This window comes from Alosa alosa, chromosome 10 (assembly GCF_017589495.1).
Source record: "Alosa alosa isolate M-15738 ecotype Scorff River chromosome 10, AALO_Geno_1.1, whole genome shotgun sequence".
NCBI lineage: Eukaryota > Metazoa > Chordata > Actinopteri > Clupeiformes > Clupeidae > Alosa > Alosa alosa.
This window is the reverse complement of record NC_063198.1, coordinates 3,449,278-3,470,561: the sequence shown is the minus strand read 5'-3', so window position 1 is coordinate 3,470,561 and position 21,284 is coordinate 3,449,278. Positions and strand designations below refer to the sequence as shown.

Here is a 21,284-nt window from a genome sequence, read left to right as displayed (position 1 = left end):
GCTGTTTCTGTACCATTTCCAGGGCAACATTTTGTTTATCTGTTGAAGTGTCATAGATAACGAGATATTAGTTATTCTGTTTTCCTTATATTAGTAGTGTTTTAGTAGTGTTTTAATACATGGCATAAGCAATCATATATCTATATTTTCAGAAAGTCAGCCCTTCACTGTCAAACTTTACACAAGTGACACCGTTAAATACAGAAAATTACATAAAACCTGGTCAACAGCAACTACACTAGTGTAATGTATAAACAATTTTCAAAAAACAACCATTTAAATTTACAGGACTTGTGCTGGATGACATTTAAGTGCATTTCATTTCTAAGTACATTTCTGACTATTAACACGTAGGGATAAATGACATGGGAGAGGTCAAGATGCCTACAGGAAGCTTGAGGGAAATTCTACCCTTATAAATCCTGTGTGCAGGTATAGCATGATGTTCTGGTTTATGGCAATTATCACTCAGTGCCTTTAAAGCATAACTAGCCTCCACTCAATGTGAAAGAAAAAGTAGATGAAGCCACAAAACGTAACTAAGGTCATTAAACACATGGACCCCAAAGCTTCCAGCCATTCCAACTGCAGAAATGTAGATCTCAATCTTACCCAAGCACAGCCTGAGAGCCTGTGGTAAGTATCTGAGGAGAACCACTGTTGCAGCCTTTCAATCCAGTCCCAAGAGCAAATTATTCAACCTGTCCCTGAGGAAAACCATTCAAGCTAAACGGATCACCTACTGTTTTGTGTCTGGCTTCCATCAAAGAGGGACTGAACACTCAACAAAAGCACTGTACCACCAAGCCTCAGAATAAAACACAAACATGTACTTTCAGACAAACAACAATGGCATTGATTAAAATTAGATAATTCATAATAAGATAACACATCAAATACTTTACAAATTCTGAAACAGATTCTGGAGCAGTCACATTTCAAATAAAAAAAAGATATATTTTTGCACTCATCAAATTTTTAGTCATCGACTTGAATAGAAAATAGAGTGCACTTCCTTGCTATTGAAAACATTCTGAATGCATTTCAAAAGCTTAGTTCTAATTAAATTCATATTCTATTCCAATTCTTAACGAAGAATAGATAATAGATATAGTGTAGTCTACAGTATCTTTACTTTGGAAAGTATGAACCATATTTGCCGATTTCTATCACAATATTATAATGCTTATATCAAATGTTCTTACTTAGAGCACTGACTGTTAAACCACCTGTCTTACTCGCCAGCTGAAAAACACATTTGCTGACCACAGATGGTTGTTGAAGCACATGAAGACAAAATATTTTAGGACACTGTTAAATTTTCCATATCTCCTTAATGGACATGTCATATTCAAATGATTGAAGGACTGAACAACATTTTGTGGTTTTCCCTGTAGAATAAGAAATTTGCTGACAGTAAAGCTACAGTAACATGCCATTTTTCAAACAAAAGTGGCACACAAATTAGGCATGGAGTTCAACCATCGTAGCAGGTCCTCTTTCGACATGTTTTGGATTGTAAAATAAACATATATGGAACCTTATCTGGCGCTGAATGAAAGTCAACTTTTCAAACTTCTCCATTTCCAGAGATTCACTTGTACTGTAAGTGCTATTTGTAATGAACTTCCTACTCCGAGCTGATTCCAATAATGAACTTTCTACATTTATTTATTTAGTAGACACTTTTCTCCAACATTACTTACAATATGAGGAATAACATTCAAACTACATTACAAAGGAGACCATAGGTAATAATAAATAGTACTACAATAAATACTATCACCAGAGGATGAGTGTGCAGAAGTTTAAGTACTACAGCCCCAAAAAATGCAAATAAAAACACAATGTGTTAATATCCAAGTCTTGTTAACCCATATTTAGCAGCAAAAAGGACATAGACAACATATCAAATGTTGAAAATGAAAATTTGGACTATTTCATGAAAATATATATTTTGAATTTGATAATTTTTTTTGAATGTGATGCCAGCAACATGTTTCAAAAAAAGTTGAGACGAGGAATGTTTACCACTGTGCTGCTTCACCCCTTAATTTAAAGGAACCATATGTAAGATTGTGGCCAAAACTGGTACTGCAATCACTTTCAAATTACTGTAGAACGGTGTATCCCCTCCCCCTCCCCTCTGACTCGAGGTTGCCAACCCAGATGCCGAAACACTACTGACTTTGTGATTAGTAGATAGGTGGAGGGTGGCGCATCAGGCCAAAACACAACATGACATGACAAAACACAACATCAACATCAGTTGAGGGCTGCAACTTCACTTTTTAAATGACAATATCCTGGCCGGACTACTGTTGTCAGTGATATAAGTATTTGAAATTAACATGATTTTTTAATGTCTAGTGACATATCAGGGCCATGTTATGATTAATTGAAATACATTTCTTACATATGGTTCCTTTAACAACATTCTGTAAATGTTTAGGAACTGAGGAGACCAGTTGCTAGAGTTTTGAGAATGAAATGTTGTCCCATTCCTTCCTAATTTAACAGGTCTGGATTGCAGACAGGTAATTTCTCTTCCTCTATGGATACTGTTTAAATATGTGCAGAATTCATGTTGGCATTGTTTTCCTGACATATTTAAGGTATTCCCTGGAAAAGACATTGCCTGGATGGCAGTATATGTTGCTCAAAAGCGGTATACAGTACATAATTCAGAATTGATTGTGCCTTGCCAGATGTGCAAGATGCCCATGCTGTAGGCACTAATGCACCTCCACACAGTCAAAGATGTTGGGTTTCAAACTGAGCACTAAAACAAGTTGGATAGGTTGGATACTTGGATAGGCCTCTCCTCTTTAGCCCAGATGAGTCCATGATTTCCAAAAAGATTTGCAAATTTTGATTGGTCTAAACACAGGACCTTTTTTCATGTTACCTCAGTCCATTTTAAACTAATCTGGGTAGTACCAGAAGCTTGCATCATGCTGAACAAACGTCTGGGCCAAAACCCTCACAACCGGAAAACAGCTACTTTCAGAGACGCCTATTGATCTCACTTCCGTTGTGTTCATGGGGAAAAGTTCCTACTGAAACCAGTGCAAAATAGCAGCCGATACAAACATAATTGAAGCATGTTTAGAGTCGATTTTTAAAGAAATTGAAGTTTGTAACAACATTGCTTTAAACCTCTGCAGAAGTTATGTCTCATTTGCCTAAGTAGAGATGGCTACAAAGGCAAACTAAACACCAATGTTTTGGTTGTTAGTCCACTGTCGGCGGTATTTTCATGAAACACCCAGTACATGTGCATTCTCACAAGGTCTGCCACCTCTCTGCGATTGGCTATTGAAAAAAGCTTTGTTCCAAATCAGAAACATTCCCCCGCCCTATTTTCCCCTGAATCCAGGCGTATTCCTCTAGACTAATTTTAAACAAGCTCAGGCCCAGATAAGACGTTGGTATTTTCTGTATCATGTCTCAATACAATTTTGGCTGTTGCATGGTTTAAAGTTTTTGAATTGAGTATCTAACTGTGTACATAGAAAATGATTATTAGAGGTTTTCCTGACCCCTTACAATGATTTTCTTTACAGAAACAGATCTGGTTTTGATGCAGTGCCATCTTAGGTTCAAAAGAACACGGCCATCCTATATTGTTTCTCAGCTCTATCCCTTGTTTGCAAAGATTTCTCTGGATTCTCTGAATGTTTTAATTATATTATGTCCTGTAAATTATGAACTCCCCAAATACTTCACAATTTTATGTTATGTTAAGAAGCACTAAAATGACATTGTTTTATCATTTGTGCACACAGATTTACACTTAGTGATGAATACCCCTACATCTTTACTTTTAAGAGACTCTGCCTCTCTGGGATGCTCTTTTACATACCCAATCGTGTTGCCAGTTACCCTAATCAGTTGTGAAACATTCCTCCTTTTGATGTCTTTATCATTACACACAGGCTTGGAATTTCACCATTCTGGGGGCAAGGCCACTTGGCCTTCAGTTGGGCATATTTGGTGGGGGGCACAAAGGCCACATGTCAGGGCACCAAGGCCAAAGTTAACTATACAGTAGTAGGCTATAAAATGATCAAAGTTGTATTTAGCCTATTCACTGCAGTAGACCTGCATCACTGTATGAAACATTACAAAAACATGAAACACGACATATTACATAGAACTGTAAATCATCTGATCATCTAATAAAAACAGATATCTAGGCTATATATAAAATTTATTTTATATTTGGCCTGCTATGAAATCATGTATTGAACAATTTAAATGTAGCACAGCTCAGCTTTAAGAAACTCAAATAGCCTAGATGCATGCTTAGCATTTTGTGATCATTAAGGCTACTTTCACAAACTCTTAGTCAGCTGTCCTCTGATTTACCAATATCTAGGCGATATTTGTAACATTTATTTTGTATTTGGCCTGTTATGAAATCATGTGGAACAATTTAAACACATTGTAAAACTTAAAGCCCAAATTTGGAGACATCCATGCATGTCGAAATTTACTGCAAATTCAAAACTGGATTACTCTGGAACGGCTAACTGTACAAGGGACTGCTTTACACCTTTGTGTTCCGTAAGGTCTGCTGTTTATTCTGATATGTGGTTTGTCATGTGTTAAAAGAAGAGTTCGTGAAGTATTCCACCGAGATGAATGGGTAGGCAGATCATGGACGCAAAACCTTCAGTAGAATGTATGATACTTTTCTCGCGAACCGTTCAACACAGCAATTATCGGCTAACATCATTTAAAAGCTGAGAAAAGCTCTTTCTTGTGATACTTGTGATGTCTGTGTGATGAATAGGCTACTTCGCGAGTAGTTCAACTGAGAAGAATGGGTGAATTTGGACGCACTTTCTTGCGCTGTCACTTTCTCCACTGTGTAAAAGACTAAATTAATTTGCGCTGTGAATGCTAAGATTATTTTGATAGGCCACAGGCTAAATAAACATCGCTATTAGTAGGACACAAAGCAGAATATTGAAAGAAGGGGGCACCAAGGCCACCGTGGCCTGTAAACCCGTGAAATTCCTACCCTGATTACACAAGACTTTTCCAGCATTTGTTACCCTGTCCCAACTTTTCTGAAACATGTTGCTGATATCACATTCAAAATTAACATATATTTCCCATGAAATAGTCAAATTTGTCATTTTCAACATTTGATATGTTGTCTGTGTCCTTTTTGCAACTAAATATGACTTGCAGATTATTACATTCTGTTTTTATTAGCATTTTACACAATGTCCCTACATTTTCTGATTTGGGGTTGTAGTTGAAGTGTGGTCTAAAGGAGGTAGCAGGGAAGTGCTTGTTAAGCAGGGTTGGGAGTAACGTGTTACAAAAGTAATGCTATTACTGTAATGTATTGCTTTTTGCTGTAACGCGGTAATGTTAGCCATAAAAAAAGGGTAATATTTTACTCGGTACAAATTTCAGTAACGTGCGTTACAAAGCATTTTAACCCGACATTAACCCTCAGAACCCTAAGCTGTTTTTAGGGCATTTTCACTATCTTTATTCATAAGGAATTATTCTGGTCATTGTAAGTTCCACACACACATATTATATATTGTTTTTTTCAGCAGTCTAGGCTATCCAGATCTGCCATCATGTCATGTATTAGTACTAACATTGATTTTATTTTGATTTTTAAAGAATTAAAATATAAAAAGCATATTATAATTGTTTTTATATTTTGACATGTATCTCATCACAGCAAGCTCATAGCTCTACATGCATTTCATGTGTGTGTAGGGCAGACAGTCCTGAATCGGGCAATATAATTGCCATGTTGTAAGGATACTCTGGGGCTGAGCAATTTACAGAAATATGTGGTGTGTGATTTACAGAAATAAATGCCATTTTTTATTTAGTGATGAAAAATGACCTTTCTGCGCTCCACTTGACCCGAGTTGGCATGTTAGCCAGTGTGTGCCTAGGTGTATGCACTCATAATGATTCTCAACTTTTTACTGCATTGCCATGAACAAAGTAAAGGCAAAAAAGGTGTTTCTTTGTTGAACAAAATGGGATGCAATGTGAGCCTTGAATTGCATTTTTAAACAACCAAAACAAATAATGCATAACGACAATGACATGGCTGTAAAATGATCAAGCAATTGGCACAGAGGTATTTATTCTAACTCAAACATTTGGCTCCAAAACTAAGCCCATTTATTGCAATTTACCTATTTAGTGTTTATAAGTGCCAGTGCCAACAATTAAATAATGTTCAAAATGCGCTCTGTAAAATTGCAGCCTCTTGTGCATGACTTAGCTGGGCGAACAAAGCTGTCCATACTATGTTGTGAAGTGCTTGGAGGAAGAAGAGGGAAAGCAATTTAATGTATTAATATGCACAACAAGTTTCATGCTATAATCTAGACCTGACATCAAAGTAAATATCTGTTTTATGTAGATTTCTACACCTGCAGCATTTGCCATTAGGCCAACAAATAATTTTACCATTAGGCTACTAAAAAATAGCCTACCATTAGGCTACTAACAAATAATTTTACCATTAGGCTACTAAAAAATAATTTCTGGGGTGAGCCTATTAGGGGTTTGCACGGCGTGTCATCAGATTTGGACGTTCCCATATTGGAGATACTCGCCTCATTAGAACATCGTCAAGGAAAATGGTTAATTATTGCCGTGTTTTAGGTTGTACCAATAGGTCAGACTGAGAAAAACATCTGGTGTAGGTATCGACTTCCAAAAGGTATTAACAAAAACAGGGAGAAAGGAGAATAATGCCAGAAGTTATCAGAGGAAGGGGGGCGCTTGTGGTTGAACTTGGTACTTCGTCTCCCTCACCCAACTCATATGGATCTGCGCTGCCAATAAACTGTAATTTCTCGAAACATCGCACATTTTTTTTGTAGTCCAAGTCCTGCCCTATATGTCTTGTAACGTGACTAATCTGAATCTTTTATTTTTAAATTTAGAGATTCAATTGTCTCTGGGGTGCCAGGCAGTATTTGCTGCCAATTCAAATGTAGTCACCGTTAGAGCGAAACTATCACACAAATCAAACAACACAAACACGTTTTATAAGTTTCAAATCATATATTGTGATCGTTTAAATTAAACCAAAAATATTCATACACAACTTAAATAATCGATATCCCTCCATACAATCAAAAACAAAAATGCTATTTAAACAAAAAGGGAAAGTATGAAAGAGTCTGAGTCACTGAAGGAAAGTGAGTTGTGGAATATGTTGAATTAGTTGTATACTGGTGGAAGGGAAACGTGAACTCGGAGATGAGTGTTGAGTTACCAGCGGGAGACTAGCCAGGGAAGCTGCAGAGTAGGCCTACGACTTGAACCAGGGATCTTCGCAACACCGCGACAAGAGAAAGGAAAACATCTTGCCATGCTGCCGATCCATTCCGTCGTGCGCAACACAAAGTAGTTTGAGCCGGTCCTATTTTGCTCAGGATCCGCGCTGCTTCATAGTAATTCCTCAAAGGGATTAATCCCTTTAAATAAGGTATGATCCAAGGAATCCAATGTAACTTATCCAGTGTGAATGTTCTGTTTTAAAATGCTCCCGCCATGTCTCACATGCCCTCGGTAACTACTCTCTCCGATAGAGCTTCCTGTAATTAGCGCTCTCGCTCCGCAGGTTAGGCCAAGCAGCCTTTTATCGTCAGCTGACTGCGTGACGTTAACCTAATTGGCGTTTAAGCAACCCGGTTGGATAAGCCTAAAGTAATACATTTTTATTATAAAGAATATGGAGCGGTCCGTTACAGTCTTTGCATCTTAGACGCATTTTGATGAGCTTTTCTGTTGTTTAGACATGGCTACAATCACGTAAGATATCCAAAGTGCATAATACTCCATTGTACTTCATTCACCGAGTATCGCCAATATGGCCGCGTGTGCTGGGTTACCATAGTTACCGGCCAGAACGTGATGTCCGTGCAAACCCCTAATTTGCTATGGTAACCTATGGTGTGTGTGTGTGCGTGCACGCGTGCGGTGCGTGAAGGAAGATGAGGGTGCATGCGTGTATAAGGGGTTCTTAAGCTTACTACTCAAAAACATCAAAGCTAAACATTACCGGTATATCACGACATCGCTACAAATACAGCATGTGATTAAAATCAGCCAACATCATTGTAGGCTACGCAGATAGGCTAGATAGCCTATTATATTGACGCTTGGTGAAACAGCATGGAGTGGATGTTTTCGGTTCAGATGCTTGTGTTCTTTTCCTTTTTGAGTATGTAAAGATCCCAAAACTTTACTTGAAAACTTTAGACATTCTCTGCCATTTATGGACATCTTGACTCCGCCATCGCGCCAGCTAAATTCATAATGTATCACGATTCACACGCTAGTGGTGTGCTTCCTGAACAACGGTCCGTGTGGTACAATCAAATCCCTGCGTGTATAGTGCGCGTCATAGGAATTTAACGAGGCTTCGAGGCAGGGTTTTATCCTCGAGTAATTTTTGTAATCGAGTTATTCGAGTAACTCGATGAATCGTTTCAGCCCTAGCCATATCTATGCGATCTCGGGTTCGCGAGTAATTCAAACGAGAGCAATGGGTGCGCAGGTAAACGCAGAGAAGTATAGACTGTAAATATGATGCAATTTGATTTAATTTCATGATTTTTTTTAATTTTCGTACTTGATCGTACAGATAAGTGTGTAGTCTCTTTGGAAAGCCTCACTTCTGCTCTGTCATGCAATAAAGGTTTCATCTCGCGGAAATGAACAGTTCCGAAGTAATGTAACAGAGAAGAAAGGGTGTGTTTTTTGACGCACTTTGTGTCAATCGGGTTCTAAGGGTTAAGTGGTGTTTTATTTTAATACAAATTCGCCAACAACACCAGGAGATCAGCAGAGGATAAAAATTCTGTGCAAATAGTAGAATGTTATTTCCTGTTACTGGTTGAAGATGACTGCGGCTAGCCTAGAAATCTAGACGCGCCCCTAGCGGCAGCAAATTACATTTGCTGCCAGGGCTAGTCTAGCAACTCTCCGTTGGCTTGTGAGCTCCAGAAATTGAAACTTAATCAGGCATTGAAATCGTGTATAGAGTCGTTTGGTGGGCTTAACATAATGATTGATGGCAGAGTTGCAACGGTTTGGCTTGAATTCCCTGCTACTTGAAAACAAATATCCTATTGCGTGCAGAGGGAATTTGAAAGACAACTGATTATCCCGCCCCTCGGACTGAGCACTGCGAACGGTGAGTGCCCAGACCCTACATTTTAATGTGGGTCTGGCTCGCCAGGCTAGACTGCGGCAAACTCAAAGTCAGACTCTACATTTGTGAGATGGACATACACTCATTAATTTTCATTTGTCAGAGACAAGGATATGAAGAACATAACAGTTAAGTGCACTTTGTGTGCGAAATCGAAAGATCACTCTACCTCGCAAAATAGCACAAGTGATTTAACAAAACATCTAGAGCTAGTGTTTCCCATACATTGACTAATCTGTGGCGGTGCGCCATTAAATCAAAATCGGCCGCCACATATTAATATTCTATGTTTAATTCAATTTCATTTTAATTACATTAAATATAAGATCAAATCTTTGCATTGCCATTGAGCTGCGCTATTTACGCAAGCAGCCTTTCCTTACCCCGCCCCGCTCTCTCTCGTAGCCCGCTGCCCCTCCTCTGCATGTGCATTTGACAAAATATTCACGATTGTTGTTGCCACATACTGTAGAAGCATTGCATAGAAGACGTCTGGCTAAATTGCTATTAAATCCGCTTAGCATCGTGACCATGCTGCACAAATTTGTTCAAAACTGCTGCATTGAAGTTAACTCTGCTAAGGTCTTATCACAACAGTAGGCTACATTGAAGAGACTAAACTAAGTTAAGTAATGCAATCAAGAATTTATCATGTGTAGCCTACTTACAGCTGCTTGTTTCGTTGAAGGGCTCATTTTATTCACTGACACTGAATGTTTACAAAATCCCGATGTAAATGGAAAAGTGTTTTCCAAAATTCAAAAGTGCTTGTCCCAAGGAGAAGTACAATCTTTATTTTAACTATGTAGAAAACGTTATTAATTGCATCCACACATCAGCAGCCTTTTAACTGTGTTACTCACCAACGTCTTATGTGAGGCACTCAATTAGACCTATTCGTTTGTGTCTCATGACGTCACTGTAGCTTTACGCCGCCATCTTTACGACCGATTCGGGCAGCTCAGCCGCCCAGTGGTCACACAACAGCTGACCGTCTGACAGCTAACAGCTGATAACCCACCACAAACTGCTCCCATAAAGTCACAATCGCCTCGTTTCCCTTCCCTTCATGTTCTTTCAATGAGTATAAACCATGGAGTTTATAAAATACATATAAACACATCTTACATTAAAGGACATTATCCAGATTAATGTAAGGTGACCAGATTTCTGAGACAAAATCCGGGGACGTGTAACGTTTTAATCGTTGTAAACTTAAAACGGGGACACTGTTCCAGGGGCATCACTAGACTAGATCTCCACAAGACCCCCTATGGGGGTTCGGGGGCATGCTCCCCCGTAAGAAAATTTGGTATATTTTAACGTTTAAATGCATCAATCTGGTGCACTTTGAAAAGAAATTCAGAGGTTAGACTTCATTTCTTATCTATGGATGGAAATGTTTGTGCTGTAGCCTAAACTTCCACTTCAGAATTTTAACCATGCACACACAGGTGGAATAGTTATAATATTGCAATAAGTTCTGATATTGCCCATCCACAAAGCATATTTTCTTCACAGTTTCACAGTTCAGAAATGGTCCAAAATAGTACATTTTAGCACTCCATGAAATTATATCCTAGTGGCCGTGTTATTCAGATAGTTAATCTAGCTAGTTATTTTGGTCATTGTAATGCCTATCTTCTTTTTTTCAAGACAGTCTGTGCTTTACCCATATCTGAGAATGTATGATGTGATAATATTTGTCTTATGTAGCATAGGGCCTATGTGTTGTCAGTCTTATATCAAGAAAAAATAACTCACGTCTCATGCTTTTTTCCTTTATATTTTTGTCTTAATGTCACTAGGAAGCATGTAGAAATATAGGCTATTCATATTTGTAGGTGACTGTCTGGGATCTGGCAATAGGAAAACCATTATGGTGGGATAGGCCTACTCTGGCTAAACAATTTACAAAAATGTTTGTAGGCCTACTGACATAAATCGTTTACATGAGAATAGGCCTACATTATAATTTTGGCCCAAAGTTGGACACCATGTAGAAACTTGTTGCAATTTCAAAACCGGACTACTCGGGAACCGCTTGTTGTAGGCCTACCGAGTTGTCACATAAGCTCATTGTTAATTTTCTCGCGAACCATTTATCACAGCAATTTGGCGCTAATATAATTGGAAAGCTTAGATTCCGGCCGTTCACGTTATATCATATCTGCGTATGATATGCTATCTGTGTGACGGGTACTACGCAATTTTAGTTAACCTGGACTTGAGCAGCTGACACGTTCGTGATGAACAGTTTAATAATTCCCCCGCACAAGTGGTTTCATTTCAAAGATTCTACCGCGCTGCTATTCCACCAATCGAAATAGCCTACCAGAAATATGGGCATTCTAGAACATCTTGGAGGTCTGAGCTGAGCGCTTGCTTTGACTGGCTTGAGCCTGTGCATGAAGGGTGCGCAACTGTACGGTTGGTCAGTGTTTTCTTTCTTTCTTTTATTCCGATTTCGGCTCTGTCAGTCACAGTGAAAACCGGGGACAGGTCACCGAAATCGGGACCGGGGACATCTGGTCACCCTAGATTAATGACAGCTAGCTGTGAGCTAAATGACACTAAAATGAGTGGTAGTCTAGCTTGCTATCTTTGAACTCACTACATGTAGTAAGAGTAAACTACCACCAAAATCATACATTTGAATTGTTTTTACATAATACTTACATTTCCCATGATTAAATATAAATCCTTTGTGGCCAGGTGCCGCACTTTTACGTTTTTGACCCATACAGCCACAGCATATTGATAGGCAGGGGAGCAGTTGAAACACTTTTTAATTAGGTCTAAACCTAATTTAGCCTACGTACCGATCGTACCACACTGAAAGCTAATATTTGGTCACAATAACCTACATCTACATGGTAGGCCTATACTCCCAATAGGGGTTATTTTAGATAGATTGTTGCAGCCTCTTCGTGCATGTCTGATAACTCATTGCCATCATCGTGAAGCGTGCTGTTTTTGAAATATCATGCCCTGTGGATGATTCTGCAATGTTTATAGCTAGAACGGTAAGCTTTCCCATTTATATCATGTTTATCTTGTTGGAAATGTCGTTTCACTAGGTTTTTACGTGGGTTAGGCCACGGCACATCCAAATAAGTAGGCCTAGGCTTAACGACCCGGCCATCAGTCTCCATGGATAACATGGGAAAACTCGACCCCCTGTGGGCCAAAATGCATTTTCATCTTCCTAAAACTGTTTTTCCATGTCTCACCTCCATAAATGATTGTTTAAACACAGATATTTGTGCATTTAATTAAAATACATGGAGTTACAGCCTGGTCGGGACGATTGAAGCTTGTTTCAATCGTTCCGACACAGATATAGCCTATCACTAGGCCTAGCTTGTTTTGCTTTCCATGTAAACAAGCATGCGATATGAAAGTCTGGGATTGTGGAGAACTAAATGGTCTACTGAATAATCATGAAGTCGAACCTTTAAATGAAAAATACTCATTAGGCTAACAATCAAAAAATAACCTCTAATGAAGTTTACTTTTGCGCATCAAAACTCGTTTATCGTCTGTAACTCCGTGATACAATGACATAGCAGGAAGATATTTGGCTGATAGAAGGACGTTTGTCTGTCATCATTAGCCTACACTCGGAGAAAACTGGAATGTTTCACCCGTGTTTCAATCGTCTTAGCTCTCCTATAGGCTAGCCTACTCTTGAATGCCTTCCACTGTAGCCTACGGGGAGGGGTTATGAACAAGGTAGGCTATAGCCTACTGTATCGCGGAAAGCCAATTGGGCAAGCCTGGGGCAGATCATAAGGGACAAAATAAATCTGGGGGTAACAAATAAGGATCGGAGCCTAAAATTGAAATTTTCTCCACATATCTGTCTCTCACACACATTCAAATGTGCAGTGTGGTAAACCATACTGGCGAGATCGGTCGGAATATGGCGTTCTTCTTTGATAGTGACGTAGATGGCACCTATGAATACACTACCAAGACGACCAAGCACCAAGACCCAAGCACCAACAACCCCCCCGGTTGTCTAAGTCAGCTACCGCCATAAATTTAATCCAATTCTGTGGGAAACACTGTAGAGCTGTGCCATGCTAATCTTTTTGATTCTTGATAAAGCATAAATTATGCTCTTCCAATGCATGCCAACTTTGTGCTGTGAACTTGAATTACAGAGAATAAAGGAATAGAAATGCAAAAAAGATTGTGTAGCCTATCTTGTCATGTCTTTAGACTTTAGGTTACAATGTAGTGGGCTCTCTATTGATTTTAATGAGTAGGCCTAAAGTTGCAGTATTTCTATCACAATTTACCAGACTAACAAAATTCTGGCTATGATTGTTTCTTGTATTGAGTCATGAGCCATCACTGTGTCTATTACATTCTACTGTTGTTAGCCTTAAGCCTAGCTCAGTCATTATGCTATATACCACATCGCCCTCCACTGGATGTGTAATGAGCTGCATTCAGCGTAATAAGCTACATTTAGAATGCCAAGCTAAATCCATATTTCCAGGTATTTTGGTGAAAGTAACTTAAATGTAATGCAGTTGTAGTGTATTACACCCCCCCCCACACACACACACACACACCGGCAATAGCATCGTACATTGCAATGTTTTACTGTACATTATCAAGGGCCAATTAAGGGGATATCGCCCAAGTAAGCGGTTGTGTTGCATGTTACATTTGATGCATAGAAATCACACAGTCAGCTCAATTCCTCAATTCAATGCTGACAAAATGTGTAGTAGATCAACAACTTTGTGAATAGAGTCTGGCCTCATGTTTAGATAACATTTCCAACGCTAGCATTGTGATGGGTGTAGACTTTGCATTAACTTTAAAATCATTGGTCCAGCACATTCTTCTGACTGCAATTTTTGATGTCTGCAGGCGTTACTACAACCGTTTACCACAACCACTTTTGATTTTGAAACTGTAGTGTCAATCCTTCTTGTTGTTGATTGGGCCTCCCTGGTCTCTGAGGAAAAAGGTAGTGTACAGTCGTATGCCAGAGTAGTTAGTGTCTCACTGAAAGGAGTTTCTAGGTGGGTCAAAACAGCCTGAGAATTACAGCTACTTAAAAAAACACTCAACACTTTTAACAGCTTTGCCAGTTTAAGGAATTAGTTATAGAGGCATTGTTTCCGGGATTTTTTTTTATTCTGCCTGTTAAATACACCATTTTTTATACACCATACTTTATACTTATACTACTTATACTTTTAACACAGTTTGGAATGGACAGAAATACCTAACAGAGCAAGCAAGCTTGGTTGCTTCTTTCTGACTCCGGTGACATGAAAATTGGCTGTCTGCATATCACTTCACTGCTTGACACTATGGAGACATATTTCACGTCAACAATGGAGATGTTAGGAAAACTAGCTTTCGGGTTAACAGAGATCCAGATCATCTCCCTAATTAATTTATTTGCGCAACAGGCCACATTCTATGTTCATTTCAGTGAGATGACTGAAATAAATGTTGTTGTTTTTTTAAGCTGCCATCGCCATAGGCTATTTGCTACGATATTCACCCCTGTTAGAACAAGTTCCTATTTCCTTTTTTTTCGTGCACGCCTGTCCACGAGTAGTTCAGTTTGTCAGTAACTTGCGGAGACGCGCACATTGAATGGACACTCCATTAGGCTACCGTTAAATTTTATGTCTCTATATTTGATGGCACAAAATTAAGAAGTATACTATATCTTGATCAGGGAAACATTTAGTTTCTTTTTCTTTCAGCCTGATAATAGCCTGCTGCAAATTAAAGGATAATTCCGGTATTTAGCACTTTGAGTCCCTTTTTTGGTTTGTTTTGGATGAACTAGAGTGGTGGACACCAAAATTTTGACGACGGGTCCGGTCTCGACTTTTCTGACTCGTTTTAAATCGCCTTTGACTACTTCAGAGTCTCTGCCTACAGGCATGCACAAACATGTCCTTAAAACAACCCTTAACGTTCGTTTTCAAAACTGTGCAACTCACCGAGTGGTTAGTCGTGTTCGTTTTCTCGGTGGTGACACCCCAGAACCCCCTCTAACTTTTGGGCTTAAGTATAAAAAAAAAAATGTCTGACCTGTCGCAAATTCAACAAGCTCCCGATCTCATTCCACAAGTCTAGAGCACCCTCTTGCGACTGTAGATGGTAATGTTTCATGTACGATGATGGACAGATGAGCAACAGTGCCTCATCCATCACGTCATCTGAGCACGCTTCAGTTGATTTTGTTTGCAACAAAAACACTGACGCTAGAAGCTAGACAGATGGCTTTTAAGACCCCGTTTACACATAGGAAAAATGTAATTACATGTGGTTTGGCCTTTCCTTTACACATAGGAAAAACACATGAAAACTACGGCCAAATATATGGTATATATGGGAGCCTCCTGGGAAACTCCGGTTTCGCTTTTGAATGTAGGCATAATGAATGGAAAACGCCATTTTTGTATTGTGACATCATTTTTGTATTGTTCCCTCGTTTGTTTGAAATCTCTGATTGGCCACCTGTTTGCTTGAGGGGTTTGCGACACCTTTCCCCAGCTGTTTTTAGCATCGGTGTGAACGGAATTATTTTTAAAAATGAATGAATGTTTTTTTCTGAATAGCCTGGCCTGCTACGTATTTCGTGGTCTTACATTTCGCTATTGGGTGTTGTACAAGATATTGATAGCGCAACAACTTTAAAAAAAATTACCAAAAAACAATGTCAAGGCGTCAATGTCAAGGTGTTCTTCTTACAACTCATGACAAGCTGCAGTATTTCGTTGCTCTAATTGGTTAGGTCTATCCAATTGAGTACAGATGCATTTCCCCCCTGTATCGGTTGAAACACGCCCCATAATCACATCCCAATGGAGCAGTATCAGACTCAAATTCAAACTAGAATTTAGTATGACGACGTCAGGCTACATGAAACGGTAAAGGCCAACAAGACATCATTTATGAAGTTTCTTTTTGTTTGTTTGTCGTTTTGGCTTTGCGTCGGGTTCGCCCTGTTGGGATTTTCGATAATGATAACAACCTCATGATGCTGATATTGAATTTTAATTTCTGTCGTGTGTAGGCAGTGAGTGAGTGGCAGACTATTGGTTTTCATATAGTTTTAATCACAAAGCCTGTCTACCTCAGTACATAGTTTAGCTAACACTGTCATTTCACATTTGTACAGCTCTACACCTCCGTGAACCTGGTGCCCCATGCTTGCCATGCTTGTTATGCTCCTGGCATGCTTGTTAAAACACCAGTCTTGTAGTAATATTGAGCTGAATTCTTAGAGAAAACATAGCCTAATTTAGCATTGTGCTGATAGATAAAAAGTCACCCATTTAAAATCGCAGTCTGCATTTTAATCCTTGCTTTCCACTTAGTGTGTACACTTGTAAAAATTGTAAAATCCTGGTGCAGTAGGAAAACAGTTAGGGCCTACAATTTTAATTTAGCAGGAGAGGTGTAGGACCTACAATGTTACTTTGGGTGGAGAGGGAGAGGTGTTATTTGATTCCATTTTGAACTGAAATATCAACAACCTTCAAGCTGCATCCTCTCCAATCAGCATCAGTATCAGTAAGTAGGCTATAACATGATTCCCTGTATTTTGTATATCGCCCCAGAGGACTATTAGGGGCAGGTTATATATTATCATCAATTAGGCCTTTACTAAATAATGTAGTCAAAATTATAATTTTATGTTGGTTTAGGTTATTAACAAAACAAATCCATGGTTCAACGTCATTGTTGACAAAATTATCATGATAGCTATTATCATAGTAACATAGATACTATTTTAGCCCTTTCTATGGTTTAGTCTTGCGTAGGCTACTTTTCTCCTATATAAATTAATTTTCCTTAGGTCTCATAGGCTGTATAGTAATATGCTATAATGTATGAAATATACTGTATGTATCTTAATTTATCAATAGTTGCCATAAAATTCATCAGATGTCATCATTTAAAGGCCATCTGTGAGTGGACAGAATGAAAAATATAGATTTCCCATGTGTTCCATATTAAATTACATTTCATTTGGTTGTTTCTTTTCTTTTAAATTATGTGTCTACTTCAATCATATGGGAAAAGTAACTATATATTTTTGAATCGAGAATCGCTTTTGAATCTAAAATCAATTTTGAATCGAATCTTCAGCCATTGGCTCGAGACATTTGCTGAATCGTGCACCCCTATTCAGCAGTACCACAACAAACATGTTGATAGAAATGTCCTTGATTGAAATACAAACTAGAAATATAATGTGTGTGTGTATATGATGATGATATATCATGGTCATGTAATGTAATATAATTGTTATTTAATGCAATGGAAAATGTGTAATCAAACCATTGCAAGGGCTTTAACTTGTTATTTAAGCCACCACTTGAAGGATTGGCTGCAGTGAGCTTCAAAACAACAGCCAAAAACAGATGTGGTCACCATATGGTCACATGCAACTCATCAAGTCTTACTGATTTTAACTGCACATTTAGCAAAGAAGAGAAAAATGCATCTATACAAGTAAACCACTTCCTGTTCAAACAGCCATATTTCATAAACTGTTAGAATAGCTGCTGAGATTGAAGACTGACTAACATATTTTCAACTTTCACTTTGGACATAGCCTCCTGTTTACTGTTGCCCAGTACCAAGAAAAGCACATGAGGTAAAAGGACAACATGACATAGATTATTATAGTTGGTACCATTTGTGCCCTCGTCATCCACCGGCCAGATGTTCCAACTGAGCCACTGGAGAGAATAATTTACACTATCCAGAGAATACTAAGCATGTACCTAATGCTCACATAATCCAATGACAGCGCAATTCTCTTGACTACTTTTTCATTTACTTTAAAACCATGTGTATACCATGTTACTAAGTATTCCTTTCTATGTTGGGGGGTGGGCATGATATACAGTACTGACTGTGCATGGTGGAGGCTCTTGCAGATATTGTTGAACCCAAAACATTGAACAAAAAGCAGTAGGCTTCTCTTCATAGAGTATGATTCAATACACCTATCTGTAAGTTTACCTTTTATTCACCTAGGGCAAATTCTCCCATGTGCCTAATTAAAAAAAAAAAGTGTTACTAAGTGCTTTTCACCCTATGTGCATTCTGCTCTTAACTTAAGTCTGTCATTTACGCGCCATGAAGGTAGTTAAGCCCTTTGGGAGGAACTACACCAAAATCTGGGAGTTTCTTACGTATGTAAGCAACCTTTATGCAGAATTCTGCCATTGACTTGCACACATTTTCTGCTAAGCACTTCTGAGGGCTGTATTAAGGTTGAGCGTCACTACAAGGTGAAACAGCATATTGCTTGATGCCAGCAGTAGGCCTAGTTCTATCTACATGTAGGCTACATGTTCAAAGAACTTTACAAAATAACATTCCAGTATCAAATTTGGTGCTTAACGTGCCGAAATTGCATTGTTTTCCCCCCATTACAGTGTCACAAGGTGCATATTTCCCGACATCACTTTAGGTATGAGGATATATTATTAAACAGAAAAACATAAATGATAAATAATTCTCTCAATTTTAGTAAAACTCAGAGATATCAATAAGTGATGGAAAAGAGCTTTAAGAGAGTTGCTGCTAATTCTCACCTCTTTTGGATACTGCAGCTTCCCAGCAGTGCAGCTTCATCTTGTAGTAAGGCATCATCCTATAGCCTACTTCGTTCTAATCTGTCCATTTTTTTCCAACTTCACCGAAGTCATCCATACACTTGCAGATGCCTGCACTATCGTTGAGCCGCAATAATCATCCTGTTCTCAAACCGTCATAATCCTACACTGTAATTCATCTCCTGTCTTTGATTTGTTTCTAATAGTGGCTGGTATTGGTATGCCAGTCTCTCATAGGCCTACTATATTCGAAACTGCAGGTGTCAGTCTACAACTTTGTGAGCATTGAGGAGATAAATTAATATTATGAGAGCGGCTTTCATATCACATAGTCTGGAAGCCAGCCGAACTTAGCCCCGTCCACAACATTTGAGGTCGGGAAGTTCAGTTTGGACTTGCTCCTTTGTGAAGCAACTATGCCTGAACCAGGGCTGTTTGGACCAATCAAATTGGGCTTTGTTGATGATGGACAGAAGTGCAAATGGGAGAATTTGCGTAACTCAAAAGTGCTTAACTGGAAGAGCGTAAAAAAGGACTTATGCATGAATGGGAGAATTTGAACCTTAATATCTTTGACTGTTTGTAAGGGTGTAGTAGATGAGCAAAGGAACCCATTAAACTGATCTATTTTTCTGCAACAAATCAGCATTGTTTGCTTTCGCATTGCGATGCATCAATTGTCCAATACCATTTCAGTATTTAATAAAGCAAGCATTTCTAAGACATTGATTATCGGTCCTGGCTTCATGTTTTATTTTTCCAATAGATAAATGATGTACAGCCTCCACAATTCTTTAACTCTGTGTGGTCTCTTGTGTCCAGTCAGGCTTGACTGACTTGACAGACCATAACAGACATTATATAACTTTCGATATTAGTCACATAAAAGAGACAGATTGTCAAATAATGTCAGATTAAATATTTATTTCTGTATAATAAGTGATATTTAGGCCTTGTGTCTGTATTCATCTCTCTTCATGCATTCCTCAAATGAAACATGAAATACTGGAGTTTGCAAACCAAAATTGGATTTAAAGTGTGAGTGCTGACAGACACTTAACAAATGCATCAAGGTGCTACACAGATCAAAAACACAGAACAAATCTAATCTGTTATGTCTGCCTCTGAGTCACATAGACATCTTGTCATTTGTCAATGAATTGGTGTCCCAACAGGTACACAATATTTGGTCTAAATGTGAACAAACATAAGTGATATATGGATCATATGGTTTATTCAAATGCAAATCACTCCAGGACTGCCAAACTCCCAAAAAACTTGCTTTGACTATGCGTAGCAAATCTATGCAATGGGCCAAGGCTATTAACTTGAGACCCATGTATCATGGAGTTTAGTTATTCTTACAGAATGTTGTTAGATATGAACTGATTATTTTAGCTTTAACATTTCCTGTCCACTTTAAGCACTTGCAATGAACACCAACAATATGCCACTAGAAAGTCTTGAAGGTTATAGTGCTAACCTGGTGCACCTACAGATGTTTTATAGCTTTTGACTCCAGCCATGCATTGAAATACCACCCTGACAGGGCAATGTACTACAGAAAATTAACACAGTAAAAACATTTTCCAGTTGTTGGCAATGTTCCCAGAACCGTACATTTTTACACATTCTGATAATTGCTAACACACCTGTAATACTGCTCAGTTTCAGGTCACTTGTTGTTTCCATTCCTTAAAGGTTTATTCCTTAGGCTTATTGTTCACACAGTAAAAAGATAGGTAACACTTTACTTGACAGTAAGATAACCAAAAAAATGTCAAATTCTGTATTACAAAATATCTTGGTCTGGCTTTGGGGAAGGGTCACCAGCCATTTTCATTTATAATTAATTTATAACTTCCATGTTGAATTTCATTCACCCCTTCACCTGAAGAGAATGGGTGAATGCAATGTAAACCAATATACAGTATATCACATACAGCTGTTAGAAAAAACACAAGTGAATAAAACCTATCCAAAAAAAAAAAGACAGACCACAGACAAACACACCCACACCTCACACACAGGTGTCTGGGAATAAAAGTACCTTTCCAGTTAACTACCGAGATTTTGCCAGAATTAGACTGATTATGAAAACACAGTGAACATATTAAAAGCCAATTTCATCCGATTAGAAAGATTAGAAAGATTAGGCAGCATTTGGAAAATCCATTTAATGCATGGAATACAGATACAATCTTTCATACAACTGAACAACAATTCTAAATCATCACTAGTTTTATTCCAGTACCTAAGGATTTGCCGACTTAAAGCCAATTGTTAATGTTGTTCTGTCCAGCTGGCATAAATTGTACCACTTGTAACACTTCACAATGCTAAATGTGTATCAATAAAAGCTGTAGAGTACAGCAAACAAGCTGTATTATTAGTCTTCTGTGTTTTAAGGGGCAGTTTTTGTAACAGCACTAGTG

At 38.5% G+C, this 21,284-nt stretch overlaps 1 protein-coding gene across 4 annotated transcripts in view; it reads right to left on the bottom strand.

Moving 5' to 3' along the window:
* LOC125301608 (centromere protein P) overlaps positions 1 to 21,284 on the bottom strand; it is a 124,131-nt gene that overhangs the window by 36,369 nt on the left and 66,478 nt on the right. The window lies entirely within an intron of this gene.